Here is a 15,614-nt window from a genome sequence, read left to right as displayed (position 1 = left end):
GACACGTCTTTGGTTGTCACACGGGGGCAGGGAGGGAGGGTGGGCAGAGGCCAGGGTTGCTAAGACCGTACAATGCGTGGGACATCCTCACGACAGGGAGTGATCTGGTCTGCAGTTATCAGCAGTGCTAAGTTGAGAAACTCCCTTAAGGGAGTCCTAAACGAAAGCCTCCCAAGTTCAAAGGAACAGGAATGCTAAGAACAGCTGGGGTCAATTACACACAAGGTAATGTAATCTGTCACCAACATGGGACAGAAGAGGCTTCACCGATGTGAAAGGGACAGGTGGAGACAAAACAAAGGAGTCAACTAAGTGCATCAAGGCCCCTGCCCCAGAGGAGGAGCTCGGTAACCGCGGTATCCAGGAGACAATCTGACCCAGTGCCTGACCCACAGTCGGGTACAACGGACACAGAAGCAGAGGCTCCCAGAGATCGTCTGTGACCTGAGGAGGAGAGCAGCCTGGGTAGACATTTAGTGGGGGAGGGGGGAGGGTATCTCTGTACATACTCTGAGTCTACGTTCCGTTTCCCAATCATGCTCTGAACAAGCTGCACCCAAATCTCAGAACAAGCACCAAACCTCGACGTGGAAGAAGGTCCCTTTTGTGGGTTCGAGCCCCGCGTTGGGCTCTGGGCTGACAGCTCAGAGCCTGGAGCCTGCTTCTGATTCTGTGTCTCCCTCTCTCTCTGCCCCTCCCCAACTTGTGCTCTGTCTCTCTCAAAAATAAACCAACATTTAAAAAAAATTTAAAAAGGTCCCTAACTGACAAAGGAAAAAGAGGGATGTGGACGGTCCCAGAGAGTCAAGTTCAACAGCTAAGATCCTAAAACCAGTAACCAGCATCCACCAGTCCAATGTCCCAACTCTCAGCACGTAGTTTCATCTGGGCCAATGGTCGCTAACTGGGTGGGGGGAGCAGGGGTCCGTGCAAACCCCTGGAAGTGAAAAGTGAAACGTCAGTCTTGCAGGTTTTCATGTCCCCGACCCTCTTGGAGTCTTTTCCTGGAAGCCCTATGAACACCACATCCAGAGGTGAAGCAGGAGAACCGAGAAAGGCGGTGGGGATCACTTCTTTCCACCCCCTGAAACACTTGTGACTTTGCTCTTTGTCCCCACTATAAAAACAAACAAACAAAACCCCCACAACATGGTTATCGTAACAAATCTGGGAATAAGAACATCTGAATATTCCTTAATTACACAGCACCACTATTAACTTTTTGTTACAACAGTTAATATTTCCTGCTCATTTTCTGACAGGTTAAGGAGAAAGAAACAGTGAACCCAGGTTTGAATCTCCTCTACGGCAGGGGAGGCCAGCGTTATGAAAAGTAGAAAAGAAAACAAAAATGCAAAATAACAGAGTGATGACAATAAAAATTCCTGTGTGACAATAAAAATTCCTCGGGAACGCAACGGTGACTGATCAATACTGCCTACTTCCCAGCTCAAACAGCAGGGACAACAGGCCCACACACTCAAACCCATAAACCGAATAGAAAGCAAAGAAAGAAAGTTATTAGCCGCCAGATGAAGCCATTAGATCAAGGTATGTGGTTGTTTACGGAGCTAAATGTGGAGAGACCCTATACTAGGGTCAAGTTATCAGACACAGTTCTGTCTGATAATTCCTCTCATGTAAGACAATCCTATACATTTAGGTTTAAAAAGAGAAAGGAAGCGAAGTCAGGTAAGAAATACAAAAGTCTGTGTAGCATGAAATATCTCCGAGAGACTTGTTTAGTGAAATTAACTAGTGGTTTAATAGGGGGGAAAGCCTGATATACAAGAGTGCCCCAATTTCTTCAGAGAAATTAACATTTCAATCCTGTTTTTATCTAGAAGTCATTAAACTGTGCAACATGAATTATAGGAACTGTAGCAGCGAATTAACTCTATTCATCAACTAAGTCCAAACACTTTAGAGTGCATCTGTAATGAAAAAATAGCTCTACATTTCTGCCTCTTCTCATTAAAGTAAACCAGTTTTCTCTCTCTCAGTATATAAAACTGTCTTCTCTTCGTATAATTTATATTACCATAAGCCGGCTCACATTCTAAACTATTACACGCCTCCAATTAATTTTTGCGGCTTTTGCCTGAAAATTTAATGAGATAGTAGTGTGTGAACCTGCTGACTCTAGATTATGTGTGTGCTCCCAATATTAATGTTGGCATAATAAAATAATCTGATCCATACTTGATGAGAGCGTCCCCCACTGCCACTGTGGTCAAGGTAACGTGGAATCCAGGGCCACGCGATTCCCTCTTTTAAATCCAATTACAAAATTTACTAGTCTCAAATGAAACTGCCCCCACTCATCAACCTGGGGGAAAGGAGAAGGCAGCAGCACCACGGAACGATCCCCCGGCTCTGTTTCTATAAACATTTCAGCCAACCGTGAAGATGGATGGCTGTTTGTCTAAGACCTCAGCTCCCGCCCACGGAGGCTGAGAAGAGGCCAATCCCCAGAGGCCGTGAGGGCAGGCACCCATGAGGACGGGGGCCCAAGAAATCCCTGAGCCGATCCAGCTGAGGGTGCCCCCCCCCGCCCCCCACCCCGGGGGCACACACGCCACAAGTGGGGTGCATACCTCCACGTGTACCTGTGTGTAGATGTATGTGCACCTGTTCAAGTTCAGCCAGAGATGAAGTAGGTCAAACGTGCACACAGAGCCTGATCCTCACCTGCGCTGGTAAGGACACTTCGACACACCATCACCGGTGGTTGAGAATTAGTGGTGACAGGAGAGTACACAGCACTGAGTAGATGTGGCTGGCCCTTAACACATCACGGAGTTGAAATCTTTGTGCTTAACTCGGCAGGGGGGTGGGGGGGGGAGTGGGCAGGAGAGGAGGCTAGAGGAGCCTCCCTTCATCCTCCCAACTTGGCCCCACCCCCAGCTGCTCCTTCCTGGTGCCGGTGAGCCAGCCGGGGGTCTGCTTCTGCTGAGCAGACAGACAGACAGACACTCTGGGGTCTGAGCTGCCCTGCCCGGCTACTGCCAAGTCCAAAGGGCTTGCCTGGGTCTGGGGCCAACCCCCTAGCTGGGCTCAGTCTCTGGGGAACCGAGCGCCAACACCCCCCCGCCCCCCCCCCCCCCCGGCCGGGTGAAACGCAACAAGCTCACGTGATAGGGAAGGGGGGCATCTACCCCAGCGGGACGCCCCTTCATTGAGATGGTTTGTTTGTAAGCAAACCTGGGGATGTATAGAGATTATAGATCAGCTATCAAATTAACAGCTGCTCAGGCACTTCCAATATCAAACCTTTTCACACCCTGTGTCTGAACCGTCTGGGGAGAGAGACAGTGATGGATCAGAGCATGCTAGGTGTGCAGATCAATCCTGGACCCGGGTTCAAATCCCACATCTGCTCCCATCAAGACCCAGGAAGAGTCAATTAACCTCTATTATCCATTAAAATCCTAAGAATAAATGAGGATATCCACCACGCCCCCTCCCCTCCAGCCCTCGCAGGACCAGCCAAGTACATGGGACCAGGTGGGTGGCACCTGCTTGAGAGCGATGGGCTTGCTCAGAACACTCAGCTCACAGGGCTTCCTTTTCAGTGGTCGTCAGTGCCCGGCCACTCTGGCCCTCCAAATAAAAAAGTCGCCTTCAACTCTGCTTTCCGTGGCGAGGGAAAGCCGGTGACACAGGCCACAAGCCCCATCACTTAGGCTCACTGAAGAAACCTCCCTCTCCCAACTCAACCGGAAGCCTCTCCTGCCAACAGCACAGACAGCTGCACCTCCTCTCTCCTCTCTCCAGCAGGGAAGGATGACCCTTCCTGGCTCTGCAAACTACCAACAGGTTTGTATAAACCACTTCCTGGGGGGGTGGGGGGGGTGGGGGGGGAAGGAGGGGGGCAAGAGTACACCTGCTACCAGGAAAGACGCCATCACCTGTGAGGACAGATGATTCTGAGCACTACTTAGGCCCAAGGTGATTTTCCCTGAACCTGTCACTCCAGCCAGTCTGGTCTAGGCTGGAGGTGGGTTTACAGGGGGCCAAGACCAGGACCAGCCATCTTGGATTCTTCCCAGAACCAATCCCAGTGCACTCTGGCCAGAGACACCCTCAAAATAGGATTCTACATGGACGCAGGCCTAGGTCCAAGGCACCTGGAAAAGACCCCCCCCCCCTCCTCCATTCCACACCGCCAAGCCCTGGGGATGACACAGTATGTCTCAGCAAGGTCACATACAGACCGTGAAGACCTTCTCATACGTTGAGGAACGGAAGCTATTAGCTGTGTTACTGGCAAGCACAGATGTTGTCTATATCTAAAAATTCCCAAATAGATCAATTAGCATATTATAAAGAATTTACTTTCATTTTCCCTTGGCAGAGCATAAAAGCCCAAACACAACACTCGGTTTGAAACTGACAAGTGTGGAGAACAGAAGATGCTCTATTAAATGGAGACAACAGGAAAAGAAAATGGTATTTATAATGATTAGCCACCTAATTAATTCTAAGAGTAGAATGTCAAAAGCTATAAATCCATTTCTCTGGTAACCGAAGCTCGACATCAAAGTCACTTCTGTGCTGGGAAGGGAAACCCTAACATCTTCCCGACATTTGCATCCAGCAACGGGGCTGTTCCACTGGTTTTCCAGGTTAAGGGTCCTTGGAACGTATGTGGAAAAGCGACGGAAATAAAGACACACGCACACACAAACGCAGAAGTAGCTGCAATAAATTCTGAAATTAAGACCGCTTCAACGCCACCAGTGTGGGCCCGTATGAACAGACTCCTAGGACACGTGTTCATTCCCTCCTGTGACAATTACCTCGGGATAAAGGGAGAAACTCTCAGACTTCTGCCCCTGTGAAGAAATCTGGGGACCTTTGTGTTTGAGCTTGGCTTTTGGAGGGTGCAGGTGGCAGAGAATTCTAAGACAGACAAAGGTGTGACAACACCATTATCCTCTGAAAACTTTTGTGCACCGTCCTTACTCGTGTGTTCAGAATCTACCTTTTTGGGGGAGAGGAGGGTCGGGGAGAAAGGGGTGCAGGGAGAGCAAGAATAGCATAAGACCAAAATTGATTTAATAGATGCAGAGTTGTCCTTCACCCCATACTCCCGGAATTTTCTTCCTAGATTGCAAATCAAAATCTGCATTGAAATAGAATATTTTTTTTAATGTAGAAAAGAGGATGCCCTAGGGTACAGAGGTATTGCGTTCAATATCCACGGGCACAACATTGCATTTCAAATGAGATGCGGCATTTTGAAATTTACTGAATATATTACATATTCCAAATTGTCTTGTTATTACCACTATTTTTACTCAATTCTCCTATCCTAATAGGTGTGTTTCTTTTATGACCGGGACTGTTAATAAAAGTAATGTGATATTACATCATGCTATCAATTGAATCTTGAGAAAAGATTACAACGATCCAAGGATCTCATAAGCCCCTGGCTCTCACAATTCCAGCCATTATTCAGTGTGAAATTCAAACAGTCTGAATTCATTAACATTGGTTGCTACAAATCTGCATTTTCAGACTTCGCCATAAAACGCAGGAGTCCAAACCTGGTGACCTGAATCGAACAGACTTTCCTGGCAAGTGGCCGCGCTAACCGGCCTCTCCCGGCATCGCTCCGGATGCTGGACCTCTCCACGGCTGACCCCTCGCTGCTGGCCTCACGCTTCATGTTGGGCCACACTTCACATTCGGCCAAACTGCAGACACCCGGGCCACGGACAGGAGAGGGATGACCCGTTCCCAGTGCAAGGCCACGTTGCCAAATGGGTATCCAGGAGGCCTGTCACATCCGGGCACAGAACCTGGACTCCCAATGCCTCCCCCTCCCTGTGGCTCAGATCAGCTCCTCACAGCAATAAGAACTCAGATCCAATGTGCAATATGTGAGAAAGCCTTTGGGGAACCCTAAACCCTTCATCTCTTGATGAAGAAAGGTCACTGCAAGCATCACAGTGAGGGACAGGGCGGGGGGAGTGCCCCACTCCCAAAGTTCCGGGAGGAAACCACAACACAACCTGTAATGAGGAAGGAAGTCTAGAATTCTAGCCACCTTTCATCAAAACGTTCGCGTAAGCTACACTGCAGGTGCCTCCTGTACGGCGTGCCCTCCAGCCGTGGGCAGGTCACCAGGGCTAACCCACCGCCCCGCCCCCCAGCCAAGGGCATGGCCATCTCATTTACTGCCGCTGCTAATGATGAGGATAACAGCAGTCACCAGTGCGAAGCCCTTACCGTGGACCAGGCACCCCCAGTGAGGATTTCACTGAACGCCCAAATGGAGATTAAGCCCATCTGACAGAGGGGGAGCCTGAGGCACGAAGCACAGGAGGCTCCGGTTTGTCCAAGGTCAGTGGCATCAGAGAGGGGGCCGGTGGCATTGTAAGGATCTCCTGGCTCCGCCATCAGGACCCTTCCCTCCCACTGATCACCAGGGCCACGGCCAAGTCTTTGCCTCTGCAACTGGACCCTTCCTTTACCTGCCCTGTGCAAACACGCGGGAGATGTGCCAAAGCCATCGGGCTGCCCGGGGGGGGGGGGGGGGGGGGGGGGGGGCTGCGAGGATGCAGTTCCAGGCTAAAGAGCTGGGCTGCTTCCCGGCCAAGTCTAACGCTGCATCAATCTGCTCTGTTTAAACACACAGGCAGAAGGCTTTCCGGCCCTAAACAGGCCTCTGTGGTGCTGCCACTTAAGCCCGTGGGAGATCAGAGTACAAATCAATACGAATCCTCCTTCCTAGAGGAAGTTGCAACCCCATGTCGCGGTTTAGAGGTCATCTTCTGCTGTAATTAGGAAGCAGCAGTGAGTTTCGACTGAATTATGAAAACGCCAGGACTCTCAAAAGGTAAGGTTCGCAACAAATGCGGGACCGGGGCCGTGAGCTCCACAGGCGGGGGGAACAGGCTTCCAAACCTCCAAAGGCAGGCAAGGCAGGCCTGGGAGGTCCAGACACAAGCTGCCCTTGAGTTCACGCCCGGGGTTCACGAAGGAATTTAATACACAGGCCATCTGTCCTTCAGTCCCAAGGGACCTGAAGGAGCCACGAGGCTCTGGGAGCCAGTTGGACCTTCTTTCTGTCCTCATAATCCCTGCTCAGATGTGGTGCCGGCGGCTGAACCCCAAGCCCCCTTGCCCGCAAGGCTCCCGCAAGCACGGCACCCCGGAGGACCTGCAAGCCACGGAGAATTCTAACTCCCCACCCAACTTGTACACAGGGGAGGCGGGGGCATGCCTTTGCCTTCCTGCCTCGGAAAGCTCGGGAACATGGCTTTATTATTTCGGGAACGCATATACTGCTCCCCCCACCCCCCCTTCCCCGACAGGTAGTAGGTCATGCTGGTTTGCCTTCTGTCTGCAGAATCCACTCCCCAGCTAATGCAGAATCAACCCTGCCCTTCCAGACAGATGCTGGGATGGTTCCAGCAGGAGCCCAGTCCACACCTCCCTGGCCCCACCGCAGCCTGGGATCCACTCATTCAATAAGTCGTCTGTGGACCATTTATTGTAGTCCATAACATGCGGACCGTGTACAGAAAACGAAGGGGGCCGTGGCTTCTTCCTCGGGAGCTTACAGTTATCACTCTGGAAGGTTCCATGTCAACAGAGCACCACTCTTTAATTTTTTTAATGTTTATTTTTTGAGAGAGAGAGAGAGAGAGAGAGAGAGAGAGAGAGAGAGAGAGAAAGAGAGCGCACGTGCATGCCCGGGGGAGGGCAGAGAGAGACGAAGACAGAATCCGAAGCAGGCTCCAGGCTCCGAGCTGGCAGCACAGAGCCCGACGCGGGGCTCGAACCCACGAACCGTGAGATCATGACCTGAGCCCAAGTCGGACGTTCAACCGACTGAGCCACCCAGGCGCCCCCGGAGCCCTGCTCCTTAACCCTTATTGTGTCATTTCACCCTGATAAGAGTCAGAAGACTCGGCACCATCAGAGACTAAAATCCCTGCTAAAACCCGTGCTATCAGTGACTAAGAGCTCAGGGCAGGTCACAGGCCACCTCCTCTGCTCAGGCAACCCATGCGAGGACTCCAGCCAATCTCACTAGATGATCACATTGATTAAGAGATGCGGCTGAGGCCAAGGGCAGCTTGAGTCTGGACCTCCCAGGACACAGAGCCCCCCCCCCCCCAGATGGCATCCCACAGGGCGACTTCAGTCCCGCCGACCTGTGGGAGGAGACACAGGTGTTCAGTCTGCAGAGACGGCCGCGGCCGGAGGGGCCAAGGGGCATTCCAGCAAACCCACACACTGCTAAGCCCACATCCCACGCTGCCCCAGAGCGGGGAGGCCAGGTCCGAGGATCTGGTGCTCATGAGCAAAAGCACCAGCCCGCCCCACCCCGCCCCCGATGGAAACCGATGGAGAGCGATCGCCCCGCTGCCCCGATCCGGCTGAATTTTTCAAGGAGTTGTAGATTACAACCTGTCCAGGCCAACAAAGGTTTCCTTTGAGTTAAACAATGTATAGCTGAACCGGAAGGAGGGAAGGCGACCACAGCAAAGGTGTTGGGTTACAAGGCACTGGAATCAGATAGCTTTACCACCAAGACTCATTTTCTGCCCCGTCTCCTATATGAAAAGACGGCACAACACAGTCTGACAAATCAAGGCCCCCTCCGAACGGATCCGATGAGAAGCTCTCGGGGACGCCCGATCCTGCCCGCCTGGGGAAAGATGGGGACTTGGGGAACGGGGTCCTCTGTGGGGAGTCACTGTTGTCAGCGCCCAATTATGAAGGAACGGAAATGAAACTCTGGAATCGGATGCTCAGAACTGCACCTCGTCCGCGGTTCGTGTTTTTTTTAATCTCCACACACTAACTTTTTTCCCTAATGTTCTATCTTTTTGCCATATATAATTAATTTTAACAGCATCTCCAACTTACCCCACAGGCTGTTGCTGGGTCTTTTAAATAGTATACTGCTGAGAAACTGATTTGTTTGCTCCCCGTGCCTGAAGAAACCACATTATGAAATATGTATAAATGTCATCGTTCAGGCTGCTTCTTAGGATTAAGTACAGGAAAATGCTCCATTTTTTCCCCCCTGGCACAGGAGTCCACTCGTGGCCCACGCTCTCATGTATCACCCACGTACCCCCCCCCCCAAAAAAAAACCCAATGAACTACACCGCATTTTCTCTTCAAACCTCCTATATATCCTTAACTGGTACAAGTCTAGGGGAATTATCTTAATTGCTACGTGGAAAGCATTAATTGCGAATGTACTCAGCAGAGAAGACTGGATTTCGAACAGCATGGGGCCAGGTGGGAGGTACCCAGTTTGCCAAAAATAAAGGAGTCGATCAATCAAGCAAGCAGGAGTGTTCTGCTGGGAGTCAGACAGGAGCCACAGACAACAGACCTGGGGACACCAACTCCGGGGACGACCGGACTCACAGCCATTGCCCAAAGCCTCGTTTCAGAAAACGCTTAAATCAGGGCGCCGAAATCGGATGACGAAACGCTCTGAAAATCCGGAGCTCTTTCAGGGTCACACGGGCCACTTCCTGAGCCGCGTGTGGCATATTTCTTATAGCATCTGTGGCACGGGGAGACGCGGCAAAATTGATAAAGTGATGCCAGGTTACACTTGAACCCAGAGACGCGGCGTCCGTCCCTCCATGAAAACCTTGAGGGGGGGCGGGGCGCAACAGAAACTACTTAAAAGTCACACCAGGTTAAAAACAAAAGTTCACGGTCTAACGCATTCTCGAGGTAGTGGTCACAGTGGTGACACAAACACACACACCAAATAAAACACGCAAAATAACCTTTTCCTCTCCTGTTAATCACTCTTGGACTGCCCGATTAGGGATCCCAATAGGTTTTTTTTGCTTTTTATTTTTTTTTAACGTTTATTTATTTTTGAGGCAGAGAGAGACAGAGCATGAACAGGGCAGGGGCAGAGAGAGAGGGAGACACAGAATCGGAAGCAGGCTCCAGGCTCTGAGCCATCAGCCCAGAGCCAGACGCGGGGCTCGAACTCACGGACCGCGAGATCGTGACCTGAGCGGAAGTCAGACACTTAACCGACTGAGCCACCCAGGCACCCCTTTTTTTTGCTTTTTAATATTTGTTTGGTTTTTAGAAAGAGAGTGCACAAGCAGGGGAGGAGCAGAGAGAGAGGGAGACACAGGCTCCAGGCTCCCAGCTGTCAGCACGGAGCCTGACGCGGGGCTCGAACTCACGCCTGTGAGATCATGACCTGAGCCAAAGTCGGACGCTTAACCAGACTGAGTCACCCAGGCGCCCCAGGATCCTAATGTTTTTGGTAAGAGAAAGTTCACTTCCCCACCCACTCACACAACCACATCCACAATCCCCATTACGAAACTTGTCGTTAACTTAAAATATCGTATCCTTCAACCAGTGGGGCCCTGACCCTGGCAGGTCACCTCCTCCTCCTCCCTGCTCTCCTTCGAACACGTCTAACACCCATGTGTCAAGCCTCGGTCAGCTGACAATCACCTCTGGTTGCCGGGAACTTGGGGTGCTGTTCCGCTGTCCACTGGGGAGACCAGAGGAAGGAAAGGGGCTTTCTCTGTGCACGAGTCCTGCACCACAGCCGCACCCGCGGGGACAAGCAGTGGCCCACGCTCCCCCCTTCACACATACCCAAGTGCCTGGGGTAGGGACAGACTCATCCTACACTTGAGAACAGCCACGGGCCCCAGGAGGCATCACTAGCCACCAAGGGGTCCCGCGATGCCGGTAAAGCAAGTCACGACACTGCAGGGTTTCTGCCGGGGGCGAGGGGAAACCGGAGTCTGGGGCTCCCTGGTCGGTGTCTCCAGCTCTTCTCTCTCACAGGCCCCAGGTGCTGGCACAGAGATCGGACCGTCAAGTTCCTCACTGATAAAATGGGGATCTTGAAAAGGGAGGTGGCCCGCATGTCCACGTCTCCCAGCGGAACACAAGGACGGCGTGCTCCATAATGTCACAGCTCCTGCCCCACCAGGGGAGAGGGCCACGGGCAGCCACCCCCTCCCAAGCTGGGCCCTCCAGCAGAAGCACAAGTAGGCAGAGACCCACCCCGGCTGGGAACCCCAGGAAGATACAGGCGGGCGTGCTTATTCCGGACAGACGGACGACAGAGCGAAAATTAAGACCGGTTCCGCACCTCCCTGGCTGGTTAACTGGCTGGGATTAGAACCAGCGGAGCTGGAGGCTGGACCCGTGCAGCGTGGACAGGGATAAACTCCCAAGAACGGAAACCAGGGGGCTGCACGGATGACCTCTGTGGTTCTGCCCAGGAGCCGGGCTAGGGTTTTGAGGGTCTCAGGAGGAAAGAACAAGGGCTGAATCAACCCCCTCCCAGAGAACGGCTACCATGTGAGCTTGGATGTGCGGCTCAGGAGTAGAATCCCAACAAGGCTGAAGAACCCAGAGCCCAGCTGGGGTCCTCCTCCCATTTCCGCAGAGATGGCTGAAGCTCCAGGAGCATCCCCGCCCCACCCCGGCCCCCAGCTCAGCCTCCTGGCTGTTTCTCATCTCGAGAGTTCCCCCACAGATAGAAGGCCCTGCATATCTTTCTCTGGTTTGTGGTTTCCGATGTTGGCAGCCTCGCCTCTGGCCGAACACCTGGAGCAGGATGGCTCGTCCCTAGTGCAGGCCAAGAGCTCCGGAGGACCCTGGGGGGCCGCGGTGCCACGACCAGCGGACCCCACGGTGTAAGCTATTCGTTCCTGGAGTAGGGCAATACTTTCCCTTCTGCTTTTTGCGGAACGAAATCTGTCTTGGCAGAAACAGGGCAGAGGCTCCAACAACCAGGCAGAGGGCTTCACAGAGCCCTGCTGGTCCACTAAAGCCGCACTGCAGATGGCCAGCACAGCCTGGTGCCCACAGCAGACCGGGTGAGGCCCTCCACACCCACCAGGCACAAACATCGCCAGCGCCCTGGGGATCTCAGCTTGCGGCCGTCGGTGATGTGTGTGTGTGGGCGCGCGCGCGAAGTAGGTCCAGCATTCACATCATTATCCGATCCGTCAAAATAACACCATGCACAAGCTCTCTGTGCGCAAGCAGCTAGATACGCTGCCGTGTCTTTGCCAAACCACAGCCACTGCTACCCGCCCCCCATCACTGTACAGAACGAAGGCGAAGAGCTTTGATTTGCATTTGCACTTATGTGTAGGCATGTAACAAAAAGTGCTTTTATTCCCCCCACTGCCACTTTTGTGGCAATTACAAGGTACCTGGGTGCTGACGCAAACACTGACGCTCAATAACAAAACGGTGCAAAGACAACAATGACCCACGGATGGAGAATGCAACTCTGGTCGCGGTGGGGGAGGGGGGGGTGGGGAATCAGCAAACCAGCAAAAGGCATGCTGGGTTTTCATTGTAACAAGTAACAACATACAGAAGGAAGAGCAAAAAACCTACAACAGAAGTGCAAGATGGAAACGTCACATGTCGTTATTCATTCGTAATGAGAAAATGAGCCTCTTTGCGGGGAGAAAACTTAAATGTGTCATTTGCAGTTTATTTTTACGAGGCCACAAACCAAATTAACGAAGTCTAGAATAACAGGCACAGAATGCTTTTAAATGGGGACATACTCAAAAACACGAAGGTCAAAAATGACGTACAAACGGTTCCAGAGCCTCTCGGGTTTGCCACTTGGAGGCTGTGGTTTTCCTGAGTTTTGTGCTTTTCATCTACTTCCTTCTCCTCTGCCCACATTAAACAAGCTCTGTGTAGACCAGAGACCTCAGCAGGTGAGTTACCGCGGTGAAATCAACACGTGGTCCCTCTTCTGTCGCCGTGCATCTACTGCAGGTGGGGCTGAATGGGCAGCCACCAAAAAGTGAGCTACAACTTACTGGTCACAGTGATGAGCCACAGAGGAGAGGTCCAGAAGCGAACACACGCTTCTAAGGACGTGTAGGGGTCCCCTCTGTATCTGTGAGGGTGGTCGGGGCAAAGGTAAAGCCCCATGGCGGGATGCCCAGTGCTGGGGACTCCGGGCCGACTGGAGGCAGAGAGGCACCCTCCTGGCACAGTAACGATGCTCTGACTACGGTCAGCTCCCACGCGGTACCGCACATCTCAAGCTCCTCCGAGGGGTCACCCAAAAGCATGCCCCAAACACAGCAGGGGGAACCGGCCTATCCGGCCAGCATCTGAGCATGCTCAGTTCTTGGGAAAACATTGTTATAGGGACCGTGTTGCAATTTCATTCCGGTACAGATGCATTTATGCAACGTTAACGTTCAGCTCTCTGGATCGAGACCACCGATAAACAGCAGCCCGCGGTGGTTCAATGATCAGGTTGAGCCAAATGAAAATGTGGTTACTCAACCATGTTTGCGATCTATATAGATCTCTATCTTCTCTCTCTATATATACACTCTATCTACATATCTATGTCTACACATCTATAGATCTATATATAGATACATAAAAAGTCCATTTCATCCCTATACTATGAATTCCCATAGGCTTATCTTTAGAGGACATAGTTTTCCAACTCTCCAAGGTCTATAAAATAGTTGGCCACAGAACTGGACGCCCGTGGGAGTCCAATGAATCTCCATCGCCGTCACAGTGGTGACGCCACTGAAAACCTCTTTGGCCTCAACACCCAACACGGAAACCGACATCCCACCAACCCCAGGCCCACAAAGATTCTGTAACAACAGTATCTCTGCCTGAGAATCCTGGATTAGACTCCAGCACATGGGGTCTTAAGCTAAAGGTTTCTGTTAGAAGAGTGGGAGAAAGCCAGAAGAGAAAGAAATGTTGGCCTTGATAGGCAACGCTCAATGCCGTCCCCCCAACGAATGTTCAACATTTCTAGTCTCTCGTCCTCCCAAGGGCTAAGAGTCTTAGAACTACTCCAAGGATAGGGGTCTCCTCTGTCTGCACACTCTGCTGTGGCCTGTGGTCGGGCCAGCCCTCTGGGTCACGCCTGGGAGAGGTTTCTGGGTTTCTTGATCAAGTTTCATCTTAGAAGGCAGGGCAGGTGGGGGACCATCACTGCCCCATTACTGATGCACGAATAAAACCTCCAAATGCCTGGAAGAGACTAGTGCTGGCCGGGGGGGGAGGGGGGGGGGGGCGGGCGCCTGGCAGGCCCAGGTGGTGACATCAGGATCTCCACCTGATCCTGCCACCTCGCGGGGACACTCAGTGAGACCCCTCCCCGGGCCACAACCCACGCGGCCTGCTGGGTTCAGGCGACTTCACCGCAAGCCTCTCACGGGCCCCGGCTCCGAAGAAAGCGGGGCCCAAGCCTGCAGGGCGGAACCTGCCCTTTCCCGAACCGGAGGCTCTGTGTGATCCAACACGTTGGGGAACGTGCCCAGAGGTGTGACAGGACACGCGGAAGATCTGCTCTCACACTTTTTCTTGCTTTTAAACGACGCTGTTAGCTCGAGGAGAAAACATTTTTTTTTCCAGCAGGATAAAAATCAATCACTTCTGAGAAGTTGCCATTTTGAGACTTTGAGTAAGATGCAGGTTTTGTGAAAAATGGCTAACGGCATGTGGCAACTAGACTCTGGACCTCCAAACCTCGCCACGGGTAAGGACTGAAAGACATCAATCGATACTTTCTCAGCCACAGTCCAAATGAGTGCAGGCAAAATTGAACGCTCTCCTCTGTGCACACCCACATCCCCAATCAAGTCCACCAGAAAAAATCGTTAGGTGTTCAAGACATCCTCGAGGTTGGTAACGCTAAGAATCTAAGCTCATTAGAGATGTGCCTTCATCAGCAAGCTGCTTTCTTTTCTCTAGACGTCTATCTACCTTTTTACTCAAGCCTCCTGGGACAGCATGAGACGATTTCCCTAATTCATTTTTATTCTTTGCAATTAATACGTCGAGAAGTCGTAACACGACTTCCATTCTGCCTTGAGTTTCCTAGTAGTGTAATTTCCGTTGACTTATCTCTGTAGCAGCAGCAGCAGCAACAATCACTTTACGTTGAACTATATTGCCTCAGAGTTAATTACATGTATTTTGCTTCTGATAAATGAAAATACCAGATGCAATTAATTGAAAGACAATCAATATGATCCTGCTATTAGACATCCCAGTGAAACATCCAGAGCCTGCTGGCGATCCATAGTCATCAACTAATTGAAAACGCATTCCAGAGGGGTCTTAGAAAACCTGAACTTTTACCTGGAGATATTTTACAATAACTCACCAATATAAATCTGTCCACAAACTACCGTTCACACGATGGGCCGTCCGTCTTTTTAAGGGAATCCAGCTTCATTGGCTCAAAACCATTTAAGGCGACGAAACTCTGAAAGCACAATGAATTGGGTCAGTGGAACCGAAGCAGTGATTTTTTTCTGTTGTTGTTTACATCTAGCCATTGCTTAATTGCATTTTCCCCGTGCCTTCGATTCTAAGCTACCAGAGGTTATTAAATGGTTTCATTAAAAATACTATTTGTCTTGCTTTAGTCACACACCAGATCAAATTAAACAGCAGAGCACCAGAACAAATGAACCCTTTCCATCTATTCTGACACAAAGCCAAGCGCACAAGACCAGAAGGTGATATTGTGTCATCACCATGAAAATATCATTTACATCCCTTTACATCTTCAAGTAGCAAGCAAAGGGACAAAACAATCAATACCTTCAAGC

The 15,614-nt window shown here is 51.4% G+C and overlaps 1 protein-coding gene across 2 annotated transcripts in view; it reads right to left on the bottom strand.

Moving 5' to 3' along the window:
• The window catches only part of CTBP2 (C-terminal binding protein 2), a 156,786-nt gene that overhangs the window by 92,645 nt on the left and 48,527 nt on the right, over positions 1-15,614 (bottom strand). For both annotated transcript variants that reach the window (XM_030334407.1, XM_030334406.1), the window contains exon 2: positions 15,164-15,265. The gene's annotated coding sequence lies outside the window, so the exon portion shown is untranslated. The remainder of the gene's footprint in view (positions 1-15,163; positions 15,266-15,614) is intronic.

The sequence above is a fragment of the Lynx canadensis genome, chromosome D2 (genome assembly GCF_007474595.2).
Source record: "Lynx canadensis isolate LIC74 chromosome D2, mLynCan4.pri.v2, whole genome shotgun sequence".
Lineage (NCBI taxonomy): Eukaryota > Metazoa > Chordata > Mammalia > Carnivora > Felidae > Lynx > Lynx canadensis.
This window is presented reverse-complemented; position numbering and strand designations above follow the sequence as displayed.